This window comes from Coturnix japonica, chromosome 3, assembly GCF_054131305.1.
Source record: "Coturnix japonica strain WE chromosome 3, WE-NBRP24, whole genome shotgun sequence".
NCBI classification, from domain to species: Eukaryota; Metazoa; Chordata; class Aves; order Galliformes; family Phasianidae; genus Coturnix; species Coturnix japonica.
In genome coordinates this window covers 18,214,294-18,228,748 of record NC_140665.1, presented here as the reverse complement: position 1 = coordinate 18,228,748, position 14,455 = coordinate 18,214,294, and the positions used below count along the sequence as shown (strand labels likewise).

At 40.6% G+C, this 14,455-nt stretch overlaps 1 long non-coding RNA gene across 1 annotated transcript; it reads right to left on the bottom strand.

The window, feature by feature from the left end:
* Positions 1-2,503: 2,503 nt before the first annotated feature.
* LOC107311064 (uncharacterized) lies at positions 2,504-11,635 on the bottom strand. Its single transcript, XR_001553849.2, has 3 exons — positions 11,590-11,635; positions 4,722-4,776; positions 2,504-2,612 (listed from the first exon to the last, which is right to left on the bottom strand). It is a non-coding gene; the product is annotated as an uncharacterized LOC107311064 (long non-coding RNA).
* Positions 11,636-14,455: the final 2,820 nt, after the last annotated feature.

The window sequence follows — 14,455 nt, the reverse complement described above, 5'->3', positions numbered from 1 at the left end:
TTTACTCTTCTTCCCATCAGTGTGGTGATATAATTCATGTCACAGGAAGGAAGCATGTCTAATAAGCAGGAGAAGCAGTGGGTTTACTTACTGTTACAGAGACTAATGATACTCTTAGCAGGAAGGCTAGTAGTTGTCTGTTAGTAAACCTTCGGTTGCTGTCAAGTGGTCACTGTAGAAACATTTTACATTTCCACATGTCATCTGGTGTGGGCACCCATCTGCAAAGGAGTGAAAGAATCTGGGTTAGTTAATTGCAGATATGTGGGTTCTACACTGATTTCACTGAAAGTAGGAGCAGTCCTACAGCTGCCCCAGAGGACATGTGGCACTAAGTTTAGTAACTCAGGTAATATTTAACTAAAGAACAGTTAAAGGCTAACTTAAAGTGGGTAATTGTTAATAAGGAAACCATTGTAGCAATCATCCCTGAAACTGCATTCTTCTTTTCTGCTACTTATTCAGGTTTTGTTGTTGCTGTTGTTTGTTTGTTTGTTTTCCCTAGATAGTTGCTATGGAAAAAGTCCAAAAGAATTTAGTAGAATTTTAAACCACGACATCAAAAGTAAGGGCTTGCCTAGTCTGGAAATAGCTGGCACAGCTTTTGCAAATCCTCCCTACTAGCTATGTGTTCATTTTGCTCTCTTTGGAAGTGGATTAGCTAAACCACAAATGGCTCTCTTAATATAGAATGAAAAAGTTCATCTGGAGAGTTGGTACAAATGACTACTATGCTTCACTTTCACATCTTTTCTTATCCTTAAGCAGCTTCTATGTGTAGCTGAATAGAAAATGATACCCTTAATAGGTGTTTTTGTTTTAAGTCTGCTTTACAAGAGTTTTGTATCCATATGGTAAATTCTATAGATTGCCATTATAGCTTTTTGCACTCATTTAGGTACCGTCCGGTTAAGTCTGCTACAGATTGTTCGTCTCAAAACTCAGGTCTGGATAGATGTGTCTTGTGGGGCAAAAAGGAAGTTAAATGACAACTTACATATGTTGTAATGGGGCTATTTATGTGTGTATTTGTGTTCTTTAAGAGGGAAACTTCAGTAAAACCATGCAAGAGCCTAATGAAACCCCAGTGGGAATTCTGTGTATATTTCTGCTATATCATGATAAAGAAAGATGAATTAAAACCAATGCAAGTACATAGGAGGGCTGCTAGGAAAAAATAAGATAAGGAGTTCTTAACAAATTGGTTCAGGTTGTTTGGCAAATAAAGTCTGAGAAATAGTAGGATTGCTGTCTATGTAATTATCACAAAATAAAGAAGATGGCAGGGAAGAAGTACTGTAGATAAGTGATAGGGTTTATAGAAAACTAAATAGCAGCAATTTGTACGTATTTTTGAGCCATTTATGTTCAGAAGTTTCAGCTTGTAAGAGGGAGGTTCAGGAATAGCTTTCCAACAGAAATAGTGTGTGAGCAGTGCCACAGGTAAACAGGTGCAGCCTGTTTTAGGCTTAAACCTGACTATTTGGAGTATTCTGGTGATGTAAAATATTTCCTCCTGTTCCACGTACTTATTTTCTTTGGAAAAGATCTGATGTTGTTCTTAAATGTAAGATTTTTTAAAAGTTCTTAAAAGTAAGTATTCTGTAAATAAATAAATACAAATAAACAGAACAAACAAACCCAAGCAACTGCCTTTATCTCACCTCATTACCTAGCAGCTCATTTAGTCGGGAGTGCTAACACAGGTGTTACATTTTGTCAGCAGAAGCAGTATATCTTGTCAAAGTAAAGAACTGATTGAAGTAGGAAAACAGCAGAGAAGAGGGAATTTTTCTTTTCCTCAGTGTTTCTACTGAGCAGTTCTAGATCAATCAGAAAACTCTTCACAGAAAAGCAGAAACAAATTGAACAGGAATGTGAGAAATTTCCCAGATTGTTTAGTTGTTTAAAAGCTGAGTTACTCCAGCTTTAGGAATAGGCATTTGACTGAAGATTTTTTTTTTCTCTCACATGCAGTTCATTGATTAAATATATAAACAGGATGTCTATAAGGGCAGAAAGTTTTAAAACAGGATTTGATACTAAGCGAAAGAGCTGCTAGTTCCCTTTTAGCTATTTGAGTTTCATCTTTGCTTATCAGAGCTGTTTTAAGGCACAGTAATTTCCAAGTGCACTATTGGGTTGTGAGGTAAATAATCTCTAGAGATGAACTTATTATTTTTTTTTTACTGTAAATGACAATAGTACACAGGGCTAGAAATTTCCCTTGTAAATTCTGATCATCCCATTTGTTTTCTAAGTACCAGCATGGACTAAGGACTTCTTCTGCCAGTGCATTAGGAAGATATGTGCTCATGCCTTTCTAGAAGAACGCAGTCCATCAGTTGTGTGTAAGGGCTTGATTAACATCTAAGAGCTGTAGAATTTGAAAGAGCCCTTTTGATCAAACAGGTGAGGTGAAGAAACTACTTTTATATGCTTTCTATAATAACAAAAGTCCAGTGCTCAAGGTTAATAAAATACTAAGAGAACCTGCCTTGGTTTGGGCCATTGTCCTGTTGGTTGTTCCACACTTCTCCAGTCTGGAATTTCAGGTAACACAGGGAACCTTGTAGAGTCGTTGAGGTCAGGCCAAGTAGAGCAGCTTGCAGCTGTGTAAGTAAGAACAGAGGTACAGGTGACTGAGAGTTGTTAACATGAATCTATATGGTAACTCCAGCTTTTCATTGGCCACTCTAAATGACACACATGTAAATACACCTGTATTTTTTACTACTCTGTTATGAGGCTGGGTGATCAAAGCGCTTTCCCCATGAACTGTTAGATTACCAAATCTTATATCAATCCCCTGTATTATAATATTCTACTTAATTCATATGAAAAACTGTTTCTACAATATTTCACTAACTGGTTTTGCATCACATATTTTCCTTACATTTCCAAGTAGAAATGGTCACTATCAATAAGATTCAGGAAACAATACACAATTATCTAAAATAGGTAATCGCTTTTATTTCAAGTTATAACTTTTATAATGGTTAAGAAAAATCAGAATTATTTTACTCTTTAAACATCAGCTACTTGTGTTAAAAGAAAATATGTATAATGTGTTTTCATTTTCAATTTTAGTACAGAACTTAATATCAGATTCTGTGGAGAGACTTTTATCTGTCTCATTTTCTTGATTTGCTCTCACAAACTGGAAGAATATATTATTATCAATGACAACACAAGGATATCAAACTATTGAATGATTTCTTGACCAAATTCCCATTACGCAATCTGCATACATGTTTAATACCTGAACACTGGGGCTTCAATAATCTATCCCAAGTCAATATGCAGAATCTCTCTGTCTGTTCTTCATAGAATCACAGAACAGTTTGTGTTGGAAGGGTCCTCAAAGCCCACCCATCCCTAATTCCAGCCATGGGCAGGGCTGCACTCCCAGCTCAGCTGCCCAGGGCTGCATCCAACCTCACCTTATGCACCTGCAAGGATGGGGCACAACAGCTTCTCCGGGCAGCTGTGCCAGGGCCTCACTGCCCTCAGAGTAAAGAAATTCCTCCTACTATATAATCCTAATTTTCTGTCTTTTAGTGTAAAATGTTACTTTTTGTATCTATCACTACACTTCCTGGTCAAAGCCTCCCTCCTTCCCAGCTTTGCTGGAAGCCCACTTTAGCTACTGGAAGGTTGCTATAAGGTCTCCCTGAAGCCTTTGTTTCTCCAGGCTGAATAATCCGAACTCTACCTCCAATTCACATTTCAATTTTCCTAATAATAATAGTAACTTTCTTTTTTATTTCCCCATCACTTCTTACATTTTCCAAATGATATTTAATGAACAAATGTTTTTCGTTGGGCTCTATCCTACACCGTGAGCTACATGGCTGTTGTTTATCATGTAACATGAACATCTCTCCAGCACCATCTGCTTTACCTACTAACCATGTGAGCCCTTCAGGGCAGAGGCATTTCTTCCAATGAATAGTCAATTCAGGGAAGTGTTCCAGTACTTTTCTGGTCTTTCCATGCCCTGATACACTTGATTAAAACTCCTTTGCTATTACGTGTACTTTGTCATGCAATATGACGGCTGTAGGAACATCAGCCTGCATCATGCAGCCTGCAATGGCTGCTTCTGTGCAAGCCCTACCTTGTGACACCTGATGCGTGTGCACATTACTTTTAGCTTTCCTTATTATCCCCTCACAGTGCACAGCACCTACTTGTATTTGGCGCAGGTTGGGGTATTTGAGTTGTGACAATTCAGCGTCATTTGCTTTTAACTTAAGTGACATTTTCTTAACTACAGAAGAACTGTACACGAAACGTGAGTGTTCCCTCACCTTAGCTCTGCACTTGCTTGGAACCCATTCAGCACTGAGTTCAGCAAGAGTTCAGCCACATGGCACACAAAGGGCAGACCATGGTCCGTGGCATCTTATGAACAGTGATTACCACATGTTTAAAAAATGTGTCCTGTCCTGCAGCACGTTCAAGAAACTTGGCATGTGCACATGGTGCTCTACATAGCCTGAATCTACCGCTTTGTAGTCTGAAACATTATGCCTTAATGTGAGAAATGAGAAATAAAATGTTCTGCTTCAGGGTTCATTTTTGTTGTATAGCAGCTAGGTTCCTGCTTCTATCTGTACACTCTAAAATGTTTTTATAGCAAGTCATGCTTGCCAACACAATATTAAATGGTCTCCAAACACTGTTTTAGCTGACTTGTCATGTTTTCTTCACCATACCTCACTTGGTAATTACTGCTTCCCATTGCCAATAACTCATGCCCTCCAGAAGGCCCTGTAATAAAATACTGAGAGATTAATATTAGATTGATGACAGATCATTTCATGCGACTTTTAGCAAAACTCCCTGGTGTCTAGGAAATTGGCAGGATGCCGCTGATGGCTGCTTTCTGATGTCATCCCATTAGCAACCAAGGGTTAGGGCTCTGAGCTTATTCTCTTGAGTTGAATGGAACAGGTTCCTCTTAAACCTTCAGCCCTCTCAGGGACTGTGAGGTCCCTCACACTCAGAGGTGTGTTTCATCCATGGATATTTAGCATGAAAGCGGATCTTCCTAGATCACAAAACGAGATTTGTGTTACTGTTGCAGTATTGTAGTTAGTAAATTCATATATTTTCACTTAGTTGTGTGCTGATACGTCCAGAGAGAGCAAAAGAGCCTCATGCACAGGGATCCACGCTGATGTTCTGAAGTTGCATTGCACAGACTAGGTTTTCTACATGTCCTATGGGAAATTTTGAATGGTTGCCTACATTGCCGAACACTTGGATTAACCTCCTTACTCATTTCAAAACTGTAGCCTCAACGACTCAACTAAAACAATAAAACATTATTCCTGTTTCTTTCCCAGTACCAAGCAAACACCTTTATGTCACCTCAATGATACAAAGGTTTTCCAAGTGAGCGCAGGTGAAATGTTTCTAGGTTTTGCAATAAGCAGTGCAACTGGTTGAAAAGTAATGCTGAGTGAAAAGGGAGCCTTTTTTGAGCATTGGTTGTCTGATCCTGTTCACAGAACAGCTTGACAAAAAGAAGAATGACACAAGGAGGAGAACTTGCCATGCCAGGGAGTCAGGAGAGGCTGGTGGCAGGAGAATGCCTTGAATCAGTAGGTCGTGCTTACCATTGAGCACTGTGTGTCACAGACCTGCTTTGACCTCGTTTGGTATCCAACATTTGTATACACAAATGGGACAGATATTCTGTCATTTGATATCTGCCTGCACCTCTTTGCTGCCTTGTTGCTGGGCTTTAGTAATAGCTGAACTCTTGGACATTAATAGGCAAATGTTTTTTAAATTGGCTACTTTCAAGCAGATGAGGAAGACTTGCCAGTTACCCAGAAATATGCTCTTAATGGTCATAACTTCTCTGGAACATTATTGAATCAGATGTAATAATCTGGAAAGATTTCCCTCCCTGTCCATTCTCCTTTGGGAATAAACAAAGCAGAGAGAACTTTGTAAGAATTTGACTGACTTTAAAGTTTCTCTGTCATTAGAATAATCATTTTTGTTTTGTATATGGATGTATTTTTGTAGTATCTTCATAAGTATTTTGTGAATCGTTGGGTGACATTAAATGTCTGCTTTTAAAGAAATACATGCTTTGAAGAGAAGGCAGCATATAAACAGTTATAAACTGTTTTCACCTCTATCTTGATACATGCTAAGGCGTTACTGGTGGATACCCAGTAGGATATTGCTCTTCATGATTGCTGTTTTCATTATTTTCAAACCCTAACCTAGCCTTTGCAGTAGTGTGACTGTGGTACCACCCAACACGTCTGAGTCCTGTGAATCATGAAGGACTGGCAGTCCACCCATGCGTTAATTCACTCTGAAGTAAGGCTTGTCATCACCAGTGGAATAAAGTCCTTTTGAACTGAACACTAGTTGCAGATTCCTTGTGTCTTTTTAAATCTCAGAAGGAGCTGAATAACATACAGTAGCAGAAAAAATAATGTCTTATATGGCATCTGATGTACAAAACAGTGGTTCCCAGCCAATGAGGCAAGACTTACAGGCAAGGAATGAGTATGTGACATTCAGGAATGTGCTCCGTGGAACTCCTCTGAGAGCTGGAAGGCATTAACAATTCCCTCAGGTGAGGTTCATCTCCTCAGAAGTAAAATACTAAAGCTGTTAAGTTTAAAAGAGAAATTGCACTTGATGGAAGCCTGTTCTGCTTCCAGTTGGGAATTAATCGAACCTAACACCTAAAGAAAGTGTTTACTGATTGTGTTAACAACTTTATGTCCATACTTTTTAAAGGTTGCCAGAAGTTACAGTTCTGTGGCAGAATTTGCAGAGTAAATTGTCTACAAACAGTGATCAAATTGTTCCCAAAGATGTTTCCCAGTCTTTCTAACCAAAGTGGTTGCAGGCTGCTAGTGTGATTTGTTACACATACTCTCTCCTGAGCTGCTTACTTCATAAATCTCTATAAATTACTGTTGGCTGTATGCATGTATAAAGCTGAAAGCACGCATGTGCAACACAATGCCATGCAAAATAACGTGTTACGAGAAGCAAACCTGATGAACTGGCAGGCCATATTCCTTCTGAGAAGCAGAGTTGATTGTCACCCAGAACTATATTAGAACAGAGATGGTAGGGAAACCACATGATGGTGCAGCATTTTCACCATTATATGACTTAGGCAATTGTGATCTGCTGCAATCCTCTTGTGCCATAAGTCAGTGCTTGCTAAAATGCCTGTGAGGACTGGACTTCTGCATGTGTACTGTGAGCATGCACTGAAAATGTTGGTTCAGATTTCTCTGGTCATTAACTCTGCCCACGCTCCTTTCATTCAGTGTTAGCATATACCAATACCCAGCTACAATTTGAAATGCTCAGCACTGCACAACGAGATAGCAGTGAGGCCCTGGCACAGCTGCCCAGAGGTGCCCCATGCCTGCAGGCACCGAGTCAGGTTGGATGGGGCCCTGGGCAGCTGAGTTGGGGGGCTTTGTGACTGGGTGGGCTTTAAAGCTCCCAACCAAAGCCGTGTTGTGATCCTACAAGTGACCGTGGTGTATTTGTTACTCGTGCAGCACCAGAGGCTGAATGCACAAACCCTGTGCACTCTGGGCCCGTAGCTGCTGTTATCTGTGCATCCTGATTAAACGAGGGCGGGCTGCTGGGCTATACCTGGAAGCCATCAGAAAATCCCAGCGACCGTATTTTGTAACTCAAGAAATACAATCTATAAATTGCCTTCGGGGACTCTCCATCCAGATAACCAGTGGCTTCAGAATTTTCATTTACAGGATCTCAGCTTGCCGAAATAAGGGGAAGTCCCTGTCACATACCATAACGCTGCATAAGTCCGAAGTGCCTGGAAGTGACACGATAACCCACGCTTGTTCGGCCGCTCAGCCGGAGCCACAGCGTCCCCAGGCGGCACAAACCCGCAGGCAGAAAGTAGAAACTTTGAGTAATCGAGCTCTTGGCAAGGCTGGAGGAGCCGGAGCCGTGTGACGGTGCAGGAGGAGGGAAGACCCGCTGTAGCCCGTGGGGCTCGGGCTGAAGAAACCAGGCTTTCATTGCTGGGTAAAAATAGAACGTGTGCAAGCTGCTCTGCAGGCTGCTCGGTTGGGTTTATGGCTATTAGGAATGTGGCGGATGCAATGAGCCAGCTCTGACAGTGCCGTCCATAAACCCACTGCTGCTCTGAGAGAAATCATCCATCATCCCAGGACAGATCCCAGCAGCCGTGGTGTGACTGGCTCCGGTGACTGCTGGATGCTGGCTTGTCATTAAAGAGCACAACTCGGAACAGTTTTCTTACATGCAGTCCCGTTTTGAATTAATAAGAATCACATCAAGATGATGCAAGATTGATTTATAGTCTAATGCAAGAAATACATGCAAATCTTGCACAAACCATGTGTAGCAATTGTATCTTTTTGGCACCAGTGACAGCATGTTTGCTGACACACCGCTGAGTGAAGGTAAGAAGCAAAAGATGTGATGTTGTAAAGAATTGTGCTTGTTGGGAGGGAAGACTCCATCCAGTAGGGCAGGCAATGCCAACACACTGTCCAAGCGTCAGTCAGTGGGGAGAAGGAGTGGAGAAGCAGTGAGTAAAATGCATCCGAAAGCTTGTTTCGCTTCTGCTTGGTGCTGCTCAGTACCAACCAGCGAATAGCTGCTTACTGCCTTTGGGCTGCTCAGCAGAGCTGCTCTGGGGACAGTCTGGTTGAGAAACACGTTCTGGAAATACCGCATTTCATCGAAGGAGACGGTGAATAGAAACCTTGCATTTGGGCTCTTGTTTCTTACTATCTGTACTAGAAGACGTGAAATACCCCATGGTTTTGTGATTTGGGCTACTCACAGCACACTCGTGGTTCTTGTTGGAAGTGCTCTGCACAGATGCGAATTAGGAGGTCTCGGTATGAGCTGGACCTTTCTACTTCTGAGCAATCAAATTACATACAAGAACGGAACCACTCATTAGAGGACTTGCAGAAGTCTAGATGGCATGAACTGCATTCTGCCTTTTGTTTTACCTGCTGGGATCAGCCACTGGTTTCATTCATGCCGAAGTCTCTGCTATTGAGAGGAGAAATCTTGGGTGTTCATGTTGCTTCTAAAAATCTCTGATTATGTTCTTCTTTTTGCCCAGAGTTCTAATATTTCCTGTCATTATATTCATCCCTAGGGATGGTGACAGTTTTTCTTAGAAAACTCAAAAGAGACTCTGTTAACTACACGAAGAATTTTGACAGTTGAGCCAAAGAGAATCTCTTGCCTTTCTTTATGAATGAATGTGTATCTCTGAGTATTTTATGAAAAATTAATCCCTATTTCTGGAATGGATTTCTCACTTTCAGTCTACGATTTTTGTTTGCCAGCTGCCTATGTGACTTTTAAAAAGTTTACAGGCAGAAGAAAGTTTCTGATATCTTAGTGAGAAAATTATACCTACCTATGTAAGGTGAACCAAAAAAGCTGGATATCCAGGATAAATTCTGGTCCAAAACTGACTGAAAGGCTGAAGGGCACAACTTTGCATTTGTTTCTTAGCAAAGTGATGAAGGATGAGGTAATAGAAAGTGTTTGGTTGGTTCCAGGACTCAAGAAACTGACCTCAAGCTCCAAGTGCTGCTTGCAAGGCCTTACATTATGGGGATTTGTTCATCTACACCCAGTCGAACATGGTTACACTGTGATGTACAGCAAATTAAAACTGGTATGGTAAAAGAGAGCGGCTTATTTTAGTACAGAGAGGTTGGAACAAACTTTTACTTGTGCCTTTTTTCATTAACAGATTTTGCTTTCTATTTAGAGGAAAAGACTTTTCACTCTTAGTAATAAAATGGTCCACCTAACAGCATACATTGAATACTGTAGATCTCCCAGCAAGAGTCATGGGTTGGACTTACTTCCCATCTGTTTAAAATGTGATCAAATCCCAAAAAAAGCAATTAAAGAAAGTCTCCCTCATCCCCAGTACTAAATCAGGAACTGAAACACCCCTTTGTATCCTGCCTGGCTTTTCAAGATGGGATTTTAGCACTTCAGAAAATTGCCATGGTTTTGTATTTGTACACTGTGTAGCGGTAAAAGAAAGCTACAAATTCATTTGTGGTTTCTAAGCACTGCTTATTACAACGTATATTAAGCCAAACTTAATAAGGACTTAAATCATGGTGTAAGTTTCTGATTGTGGGCAAATAGTTCCTAAAAGAAGAATATGTGATAAAACACAGTAAGTTGAACTAATTCAGCGTACAACAAGCATGCAAAACAAATGCAATGGAGATGCTTAAGAGAAAGAAGTGTGGGAAGATAATCTGTACATCTGGGGAGAACTGGTAAATCTTAAAACTCCCCTGTAAATTACGACATCACAGGCTGGGGATTAGCTGCTTTGGAGTTAATTGCCATTGGTGACGTGCTTGGCCTCCCTGCTATGGAGAAGCTATGGAGCACACAGTGCGTGCAGCAGCACTGGTGAGTGTGTTTGAGTTTGAAGGAGCTGGAAATGCTCTGGGTTGTGCTAGGAGAAATGGAAAGAGATTCCATTGAGAGCTGTGCCTGGGGCTTTGCGCTTTGAGGGGGCATAGGAAGGGCCAAGGGTAGGAGGGGGATAGGGTAGGAGTTAGGATAAGGCTAGAACTGGAAAAGAGCAAGAGCTGGAGAGCTGCAGTTTCCAAATTTCTCTTATCCTTTATGTAATACTTTCACACTGTTAATCCAGAAAGAAAAAAATGAAAGGGAAATACTTTATATCCCTCTTGGCTTTCAACTTTTTCTGCCAGAAGAGCTTCTGTGAGAATATTTGTTTTTCAGTTTAAAACTGTAGCATACCAGTTGAGGAGGGTAAGTGAACATTTTTGAGAGCTTGTGGCTTTCTGCCATAATGCAGATAGTGCTATCTTCCTTTTTGCAAGTCAGCACATTTAAAGTTGCACAGGTCACATTGCCCAGCACCTCTCTGTGAACAGTCCATGTTACCTGTAAGTTGATTCTCATCTTACGCTTTCTAAAGAATAATCACTGAAGTCAGTGTTTCTTTTGGACACCAGGATTATAGCTTGTGCCACTATTTAGTCACTTTAATTTTGACCCGTAGGTGTTTTGGAGATGGATATTTGCCTACTCTGCTTCTAAATCTGGCTTGTTGCACTAAGTAAAAGTCTGGAAGGGATAAAAAAGGGACCTCCCTCTAAAATTTAATCCAGATCACATGCATTGTATGGCACAGAACAAGAACCACAGAGTCCTCTGCCAGTCCTAGATCTTATAAAATCTAAACACACCAATAATCACCGAGTCTATTTTTAAATGTTTACCATGACTCTCAAAGGCACATACGCATTTAACATCTGTATCTTTTTAAAGTGTTATTTATTCTAATATACCACATCTCTGGCAGTAATTTTGTGCTAATTGCTCAGAACATGCCGTCCTTTGGGAGGCTGTAAATTTAAGTGTGACACTTACTGTGTTTTTTCACATTTACACATATCGAATATTTAACTAACTCAAGATCATTGGGAGCTCAAGGCGCCTGCCTATTTCACTCCAAAAGTGTGGATTTATTACCATGAGTCAGAGAAGTAGAATTACCTTTTCCTGAGGTTGGAGTGATCTGTCTTTCCATGTAAGATGCTACTATGGTAATGTCGGTTGTGTTACTAGGGTGACCTAAAAACACCAACTGAATGTCTTACACAGAGTTCGTTTTAAAAGAAACTGAGCATTACCTTCTGTTCCCTCACTAATGCGCATGGTTGTCCATATTTAGAAATATTTTTTACTTCTTGAATTTTAGTTACTTGAAATTAGACCCTCAGAAGGATTTAAGCACCATTGAAGTCATCACAATGCCAGCTCTCTGCTGCCTAAGTCTCACTTCTGTTCACCTAGGCATGCACAGACATCAGGTTCCACCATCCGTGGTTGACTGCCTTGCTATCTGTCAGGATCTGACATGGCGTTCATGCTGTGAGCGCACACATTTGGCAGCTGTGTATGTATTTAGAAGGCTCATTCTCAAACGTTTCTTCCATGATGGTTGTACAGATTGCAGTTCAGAGATGCTGGGCTGGGGACACAGTATGTTCTCTTTAGAACCGCAGGGTTCTTTATCAAGATAGCAGAGCTTTTTTTTTTTTTTTTTTGCTAGGGTATTTTCTTCAGAACTTGGAACATTAATGTCTCTCTTAATATCAGTGTTTTCTCTACTTCAGAAAATTGTCACTAAATGAACGTTCCGATAACTGTGAATGCTGGTAAGGCTGGTTGCACAAGCAAAATTCATTCAAAATTGAATGATAATTAAATGTAAAAGCATCTGGCTGAGGATGAGGGGAGAACTATTCCAAGTTTCTTTAAATGGTTGCGATGTGTCTTCGGGAAGAGTTGGAAAATGGCTCTCTGACAGGTTCCATGTCTTCCTTCTCTGGTGTACACATCTCAGTGCATGGAAAGTATTATTACTGTGGAATTTAAATATGTGTCAGATGCGCCATAGTCATTAGTCTGGAGTTTTGGGTTTTGAAGGGGGAGAGAAAGAGGAGAAACCAAGGAAGGAATTGAATCAGATCTCTCCCCCTGCATTAGGCCCTTATCATTTCTTTTACAATTAGGCAGATCTCTCATACCCTTTTTTCATTGCACAGGGTCTTCTGCTGCATCAATACGACCCTAGATATACTGACACCTTAGTCAAACATAGGCTTGTTCCTGTTCTCTCCTAGGTCCTTTTGTCTCAGAAAACTTGTCCCTTTATCTAGTTCTTCCTCCAATTGGTACCTGTTGGCATTGCACACCTCCTGCCCTCAGGCGCCTGGGAGTGAGTGCTGGCTGCTCTCAGAGTCCAGGGTTCAGTGGCACAGGAAAAGGAGCAGCTGTTCTTATCTCAGGGTGTGAGTCTGGCTGCCTGACTGCCTGCACGTGAAGATCTCTATAGAGAAGACTTGGATGTTTACAGCTGATACTGCTCAGCAGAAGTTCTCTGTCTCTTTACAAATGCTGCTGTAAGTAGTCATCTACCTTATTTCTGCTAAGATTGCTTTTGCTGCTGTTGTCACAATGTCCAGGAGGACCAGAGGAGCTAGAAGTACTTCTTTGGAAAGCACTTCCAAACTTCCCTTGGTTGGTTTGTTAGTACCTTTTTCCTTACTCTAACCCGTGGCTTCTTCCACAATGACCTTTTCTGGCCCAAGTATATTTCTTTTTTCCCCCTTCCAAACATCCGTACAGAATTCTTGCCTGTGCTGAAGAGAATTTGAGGATGGCTTTTTTGAAACACACTGGCTCTCACACTGACTGAAAGCATCACCAGCCAAAGGCACAACGCCTTTTGTAATTTAGACATTTATTTACAGTATAATTATCAATTACACTATGCTTTTGTGCTGCACACACTTTAGATGCATTCTAGTCCCCTGCAAATATTTTGGAGACCTACATGTGTGGTAATCTGTTCATTTGAATCTGCAGATTTCTTCAGTAAACAGCTCCTAGATGAGATTATCTGTGGATCTGTTTGCACGGCAGTAAGAATCTTAAAGTCTATTTTATATCTATTTTATATCTATATCTATCTCTGTTTAGTGTTTTCTGTAGACATGTTCTTGAAAGATTCTGTCCATGTAACATACGGAACTGTGCAAGCTACAGCACACAGAGAAGGAAGAATGTGGTATGTTATCTTACTTAGAAATACCGGGTCACACAATTAGAAGATATTCCATCATTTGTGTGTAAGATAGCAGAGCTGACCTTCTGCTTGCACTCTCAACAGTGGCATTTCCTGCTTTTGAATACGTTTTTGTGCAATTTAATATTTGCTTTAGCTTCCTGTAGAATAGTTTCTCTTCTCTTTAAGGGAACTATTGAGTTGTTTCTACAAACCAGCTTTGGCACATTCTGTACATTTGAGTAATAACTTCTGAAAAAGGTGGGAGCGGAGGGGTAAGTACACAAAGGGGTAGAAGTCAAAAATGTTTTGAGTAAATTCAGATAAAAGTAACAGAGACTGCACTTAGTTAAATGCAGAGGGGCATGGTATTGTATGAAAGGCAGGTAATTGTTGAAATTCATTTGTCCTTCCTATTGCTATTCATTCTGAGGAGTTTTTTTCTTTGAACATGAAGTGGGAAACCCTTCAGAATTAGCTCTTGTAAGCACCAGTTTCTACAGCTACCCTTTCCTTGGTCTGTGGATAGTTTTGCTGTCAGCAAAGGAATGTGACGTGACCAAGCCCAGACATAAAAAACTCCTTCTTAATAGAACCCTCCCCTTCCCCAGCAAACAAGCAAGCCCCAGATTCCCAGAACATCTATTTCTAAACACGAAACATTAACAGCCTGATGAATTGAATCTTAACTTATTTTCTTTTGGTTTCTGAACTTCTTACTTCAGAAATAAGTAATATTTCTAAAGCTTTCACTTCAGTAATGAGGAATGAGTTTCTCATCCTATGATG